This window comes from Solanum tuberosum, unplaced genomic scaffold, assembly GCF_000226075.1.
Source record: "Solanum tuberosum cultivar DM 1-3 516 R44 unplaced genomic scaffold, SolTub_3.0 scf00282, whole genome shotgun sequence".
Taxonomy (NCBI): domain Eukaryota; kingdom Viridiplantae; phylum Streptophyta; class Magnoliopsida; order Solanales; family Solanaceae; genus Solanum; species Solanum tuberosum.
In genome coordinates, this window is record NW_006239209.1 from 620,613 (window position 1) to 628,252 (window position 7,640).

Genomic DNA, 7,640 nt, shown 5'->3' on the forward strand with positions numbered 1-7,640 from the left:
GTGGAAGAGTTCAAATCATTAGCATGTGATCTTATAATTGAAATGTCATCAGCTTTTTCATTGGCCGCATACTTTGTCCACCGATCCAATAGATAACATGGTGGAAGTGGCACAACTTTTTCAAGCCATGTGTCATTTTTGGAAGTGAACTGCATGATCTATGTATTGTCAAACACTAATTATTTTAACCTTTTTACACAAATTGGTATTGGTTCCTACTTTATTTTATAGTGGAACATAAATAAAGTTGTTTATAAGGAAGTATTGAATTATAAACAAGCAAATTGATTTATGCACCTAATAACGTCAAAATTAATGTCATTACACTAATTTTTCTAATACTAAATTTTCTTTCTTTCTGATGGTAATTTTTTTTATGGTGAGAAGGTGAAGAAAAAATGCACAATATCTATCTTGTCCTTTAAATATTATCTTGAGCATCTTTAGTTTTTTTTTGTTGGATCAAATTGGCCGAGTCAATTGGTTTTAGCTTGTTTTAAATATTATGTTTTGAAGTTATTAGGTTAATTCTATTAGTTTGAAAACAAAATGTTCCACTATGGACTAAAGATGCGTAAAGTAATATGTAAAATATAAGAATAAACCAATTCCAATAAATAAGGGACAATTTTGGTTAAAAACTCTCAAAAAGTAACCCTTATATGCAATTGTTTTGTTTCAAATATAAAACCCTAAAGAAGCCACAACCAACATCATCCCAAACTACAATATCCACCTCAAATTCAATGCCGGTAAGTCTCTAGTGAGTGAAATTCTATGTTGATATACTCTTCTTCGGAGGGGTCTTCGAAAAACAGAATGTTAACACTTTTTAGACTCCGTTTTTGGGACTACAATGGTATGTTGTTGTTGTGGAAGCGTTGGTGTTTCTGCAACTGTCTACATAGGATGCCACAACAACCATTGAAGTAAACGATGAATATGTATGAATCTCTAATCACATTTTCTTGTATTGTATGTATCCTTATAAGCATTCCTCCTTTTTATGTTGTCACTATTTACATGTAACAAAAGTTATGGAATACTATGTTGTAGTATATTATATTTTAGAAGTTCAAGCTAGATGTTGTAAAATTTTGTCTTAGACTGCTAATTTCTCTTTGTGACAATCTTTTTCTTTATTTTTTTACTTCTTTTGTGAATTAATTATCGAATTTTGATTCACTCTAACAAACATTGTGATGAAACACTAGCAACTTGAACGAGAACATGAGATTAAGGAAAAACAAAATTGCAATGTATGCATATGCACAAAATTAAAGAAAATGACTTGGACTAACCCATGTTTGATTGGGGCTCTATTAAATTAAATTACAAAATGAGTAAATAATCACATATTTATTACAATCAACAAGAAGTAGATCTTCAAACTTTTGTTCTTTACTATGTATGCATCTGCGCAAAAGAAAAAGTAATTAATAGTCGTGAAAAATCATCGGTGTGCTTTATTAACTTATTGGGTATTCTTGAACTTTTAGTAAGTCAAAGCTAATGTGTATGACTAATCTGAGCTCAGATTCAATGGATCGAAACAATGAAGCATTGACATCTCTGATTTTGATATTTATTGAATGACCTTTGTATCCTATTTTTATCTATGTATAAGTATGACTGGATGTCTCCACCGATGCTAATTACAGTTGCCATTTCTTGTTTGATGTTTACTAGAATGAACGATGCAGTGTTTTGCTTATTGTATATGTTATATTTAGTATCAAAATGATATTAATCATTGACTAAATGTTGTTCTTCTGTTTTTGTCACGTCCCGAGCCTACACTCTGGACGTAACTGACACTCGAGAACCATTGCTGGTCCCCAAGTGAACCCTTGGCCTGACTCAATACTCAGCGGAAGATTTACTCAACATAAGTAAATAAAAACTTACTCAAATCTCCTCAAGAACAACCCTCAAACTCAAACCCTCGCCTCAAGAACTCATCAAACTCCAATAATAAAGATTGAAGAACAGAACTTTCAAGAAAATTTCATCAAGAACTTCAATACACAAATTTCATGGACGAAATTAAATCAAGGAACTCATGATTGGTGTGAGGATGAACGAATCCATCACTCTGAAAGCTTACATACCTTGTAAGGATCAAATCCTTGGCGAAATTCCTCGAAGATCGCAAGAATCTTGAACGAACGCTTGAACTTCTCCTTTCTCTCCTCTTGAACCTCTCTCTAAAACCCTAAGCGCATTTAGGAATGACTAAAACTGATTCCAATCAGTTTAGACCCTTAAAAGATAAAGAAAAATGAGCTAGGCTAGTAGGGGTCAGGAAAAGACCAAAATACCCCTCCTTAAAACGGATGAATTTCCTTAATCAAACAGGCTGAACTCAATCAGGCATATCTCCCTCATCCAAACTTGAAATTTAGCAAACTCGGTGGCGTTGGAAAGAGGACTCAGAGAGCTTTCATTTGATACCTATGGGCCACCTAACTCATCCGTGCTGAAAGTTATGGTCGTTTGAAGTTGACCCAAAACTCACAATTTAAGACTAACTTGAACAAATCTCAAATTGTCTCTTTCTAATTTAGTTCTTTCTAAAATTAGCTCTTTCTAAGACCGAAGTGTTACAGTTTTATTATAGTTTAAACGATTTTCTATAAACCTTAATCCTTTTCTTTATTTAAATTGTTAAAATACATGTAGCCACCCAATCCCTCTCCTCGAGATTCAATAGTGGTTGTTCCGCACTTCGTTGTCTTGGTGATTTTGAAACTGTTTTAATTTATATATGTCAACAATGTAAACACATTGCTTACACTGTTAACGAAATTTTATCTATGGTGACATGTTAGTTAACATTTGCACTAGATTACCAATTAGTATCTATCATAAATACCTATGATGACCTACTAAGTAACCTACCTTGAGTAAATATTTTTTATAATTATTTTCTGTAGTTTTAGAACATAAAACTTAAAACTCTTTTAATGTATAATGTATACGGTTGGATTGTTGAGTTAGCAGCCCCTCATCGCCTTTATACTTAAAACTAATTTGTTGTACTTGAAGATTTGTAATTGTGTCTCCCTCGCTCCTTGCCTTTAATAAAAAGGCTCTTTTGTGTGTATATATATACTTTATCAACAAAAGTGAACCTGATGTACTATTTTCCAACTTTTTGTGATTCCTTCGTAATTGCATTAATTTTTCTTTAAGATTTCATTTCAATTGTAATTTGGCTATGCACTCGTACGAGGAAACCCTATATTCATTATTTTTTCTTTATACGGTGATTTGTGTTGGAAGTGTTATTTTGTTTAGGAATCATTTATTTAATGTTTGTTGGCTTTTTTATTTTGTTGAAATGTTCAACTCCTAATTATTAGGAAGTGGGCAGATTTTTAGTGAGTTAGTAGCGACTCTTAGGAGTCCTAGTAGTCGTGGGTTTGTGGGTCTTATGCGTAACAAAAAACTTTCTATAAAAGTCTATATATTAACTTATCCTGATTGCTAGTGAAGATAAGAGAGTTGCGCAGTAATAATTTTTCTTCTTTTGCTTATTTCAATCTGCTTTCTTCATCGTTCTTCTTGTTATTTTTCTATCAATTTGCAGTAAGCATATTTGTGGGGACATGAGTTCATTCAGAGATATATATGATTTCTAACAACGAAATTCAAGAATATCACAATTGTAATTCAAACCTCCAATTTAAATTAATTCTTGAATCACTTTATTGCATGCAACACTAAAAACGTTCTGTCATGTGAAGGAATTCATTAATTTATTTATATGTATAAAAGAATTAACTAGTATACATTATCAGTGCACATTAAAAGTAATACCATTGAAGGAATTCATTAATTTATTTAAATATTTTTTTTTTACACATTATTGATTTCTTCTTCCGTATATAGACGTGTATAGAACAAAAAAATCACTCGTAACTTATAAAGTCATCTTCACAATATGAAAAGGTAATGCAATTGTACTGCATTCTTCATTCCCTTTGCTTTTCAATATTCATTTAGTAATTTTAAAGGTATTCAAGAATCTAAAAATTTTTCTTACTGAATTTGGACTAACTTAAAAGTTATAATGTATATATTCTTATTTTGTCTGTTCTTTGAGTACTCATATAAAATTTTCATATTGCATATATATTTCTCTTTTCTAATCATCAACATAATAATTTTGTTATCGAATTACAAGCTCGGATGTTTAGTCTTTTAATGACATATCTCTACCACTCTTGAAAAGAATAAGCAAACGTTTGCTTCTTCTTATATACGATTACTCTAGTAGCTATTTGAAAATTTCAGATGGCCAAGGGAAAAGATGTTGATCGAGGAAAAGTGTGGACCGAGACTCATAAGAGAAAAGATGGAAGTTATGTAAGTGAGGCGGCTAGAGAGATTGGGTTAAGTATTCTCTTATATACGATTACTCTAGTAGCTATTTAATTAGGTTTCTGGTTATGGTGACAGAGTCTTAATGTTATCGTTTGCATTTTCTGTATATGTTTTGGTTCATCATTGTGATGAGTCTAAATAGATAGTAGCTGATACCATCAGCTTGGGGTTGAGGCTTAGTTGATGTTGTTGTATGGATATTTCATGAATGTGCGTTCCTCTGCTGATGGAACAAAGATATCAGCAGAGGAAATGCTTCATTGCATAAGCCTAGGTAAGCTATGAAGAACCATGATTTTAACAAGCTTCTACTGATGTATAGGCCAAGACATTCCCTTGATATGTTCTGACTGTAATGGAATATGTTGAATTAGCTCGTTAGGTATCCCTGGGGCTGGATGAGTGATCCTAAGAGATGAAATGCAATATAGTAAGATTTAACGTACAGTGAAAACAGTTCGATATTAAGTGTCTTAATTCCTGACAACCTAGATAAAATCAGTGATACAACATTCAATGAATATGTGGTTCATAGAGTCATCAGCTGGTATATGACAACAGTATTATGCTTGTTTTTCTTTTGCACAGGAGAAAATTGAAGAAATTCATCGTCAAAGGCCAGAAAGTATTGTCGAAGTTTCACCAAATGATGCACTTGGTATAGTACTCGTTCCCGAACACCCGGGCCGTGTTCGAGGGTTAGGCTTGGCTGTTGTTCCAACTATGGCATTCAAACAGACATCTAGGAGATTTAAGCATGTTGATGTGAGTTCATCTAGCACTAGCGCTCCACCTCCAAAGTGGCAGCAAGAGATGACGAGTATGGAATCACAATTGAATGCACTGCTTAGCTAATATTAAAAGAACATAGGGAATGTCCCTAAAGAGTTTGCTCACTTATTTCCACCTCCTCCACAGGTATGACCATCATAAATATCTATCATAAATTGCTTTGATATGGTACTTGCAATTGAGAAGATAATCAATGATATATGTATATGGTCATAACACCTCATGTGACTTGTTACTGGTTTTCTTGAGGATAAATATAAGATGAGTAAGGCTGTTAGCATTAACTGCTACATACCAATTCAAAAGTCACCTTGAATTGTATCAAGGCTGTTAGCATTAACTGTTACATACCAATTTCTCTAGCAAATAGGTATTTCATTCTTGGAGTATGATCATCAACTTGCCTGTTAATTATTTTTTTTCAGGCATCAGATATAGAAAGTGATGCTCGTCAATCATCAATCAGACCAACTATCGATTAGAAATCTTCATATGAAAGTAACAATGATGATGGACTAAGGAAATCATTTTTTGGATCTTTTTTTGAATATTTTTGTTGAATGACACTTGAAATTACTATTTTGATGATGTAATTTTGGAGTTTTGGAAAACACTTCAAAGATTTAGTATTTTGATATAAGTTGGATCTTTGAATAACAGTTCAAAACATTAGTATTTTTTATGTAATTTTGGAGTGCTTTTGTTTAATGTGATGAATATTTTGCTCATATGATTTTTAATGTTTTGTTAAAGCTATTAATTATAGAAATTTAAATATATAGGGTGAAATAAAGAGGCTGTAAATATGGATTGACAAAATTAGAAAATGTAATAATTTACGGCGTCATGAACTAAACATTACGGCGTTTTAAAACCGTTGTAATAGATAAATGATTTATTTTTCTACAATTACGACAGTTGTAAAATGCTGCTCTATACAACAAAAAATGTCGCATTAACAAAGGAATATTACAGAGGTTTTATAAATATATTACGACGGTTGTATATATAAATTACGACGATTTTCGAAAAACTGTCGTAATATGTTTGTGACAGACGGGATTACAAGATTTTCAGGAAACGTCGTTATAGTGCATTGTGACGGTTGAAAACCGCCGTAATATGCATAAAAAACCGTTGCAATAACCCTTGTTTTTCTGTAGTGAACAAAGGGAAGGATTTATGCTAACGAGATCAATGGGTTCGATCCAAAACTTGAGATAATGGGTGTAAATCGAAAAAGGTCATTCAATGAGCATCTTGTATTTCTTAAAAAATGGGTTCAATATATTCCTCCTATGTTTTTCCGTGGACTATTATGCTTTGGAATTATTGGATTGAAATTGACACAGACAAAGCAAAAATTAATTTGGAATAACAAGCTTTACAGCTTTGTCTATTGAAAAGAAAAGGGGATGAAAATATTATTATCATACCGGGTTAAATGGGTGAGTATTTTAAAAAATCAGGTATTTATAATTTGGGGACGTACAATTGATTTTAAACTTGATATGTGTCCTTCCATCAAAATTAAGGACAAATTTATGTCAAAGTTTAATGAGAGAGACATATTTGGATGAAGTTATAACAAAGAACATATTGGAACTATTTCTAATAATACATAGGTATATTTGACCTTGATTCATTTTTTTTAAAGTCACGTGCCATTTTTGTAAGTGAAGTGCATGATCTATATATTGTCAAACGATAATTATTTTCTACTTTTGTTCACAAATTGGTATTGGTTCCTACTTTATTTCAGTTGTCTGGAGCATTAACTAACGTCGCTTATAATAATGCCACAACAACCTGTAACATCCGGTAATGTGAAATAATTGAAGAGGCTTAGAATTGGAAATTTTCATTTTTGGAAAGAATTTTAAAGTTTTGGAAATTTTGGCCAAGTATGGAAAAATGTGAATTTTTGGCCAACTTTGAACAGCCATAAATTCTAGCTCAAGATGATTTAGGTGGAGTTCCAGTTATGGTTGCAAATTTTGTGGAACGGTCTTTCCAACGCCACCGAGTTTGCTCAATTCCGAGTTCGTAGGAGTGAGTTATGGCCTTTGAAAGTTGGGCAGTTGTCAGGGAATCCGTCCGGAAAATTAAGGGCATTTTAGTCTTTTCCCCAGCCAATTCTTTTGGGATTATATTGTTGTAAAGGGCTGATCCTTGGATCATTTTGTCCCATTTTAAAAGAGTAAAAGCTAGGGCTGAGAAGAAGAAGAGAAGAAGAAGAGAAGAAGGAGAGGAAGAAGAGGAGATCAACAAGTTTGCGTCAAAGATTAACGTGGATTATCGTCGGAGGTGATCCCTATCAAGGTATGTGAGCTTTTAGTGTTGGGTGATCCTTTCCCCCACACACCTAGCCCCTTTTACTTATCAAGAAAGGATTGGCTTTGTTGTTAAAGTTGTTAGTTGTTGTTGTTGGAATTATTGTTGGTTGTGAGACATGATTG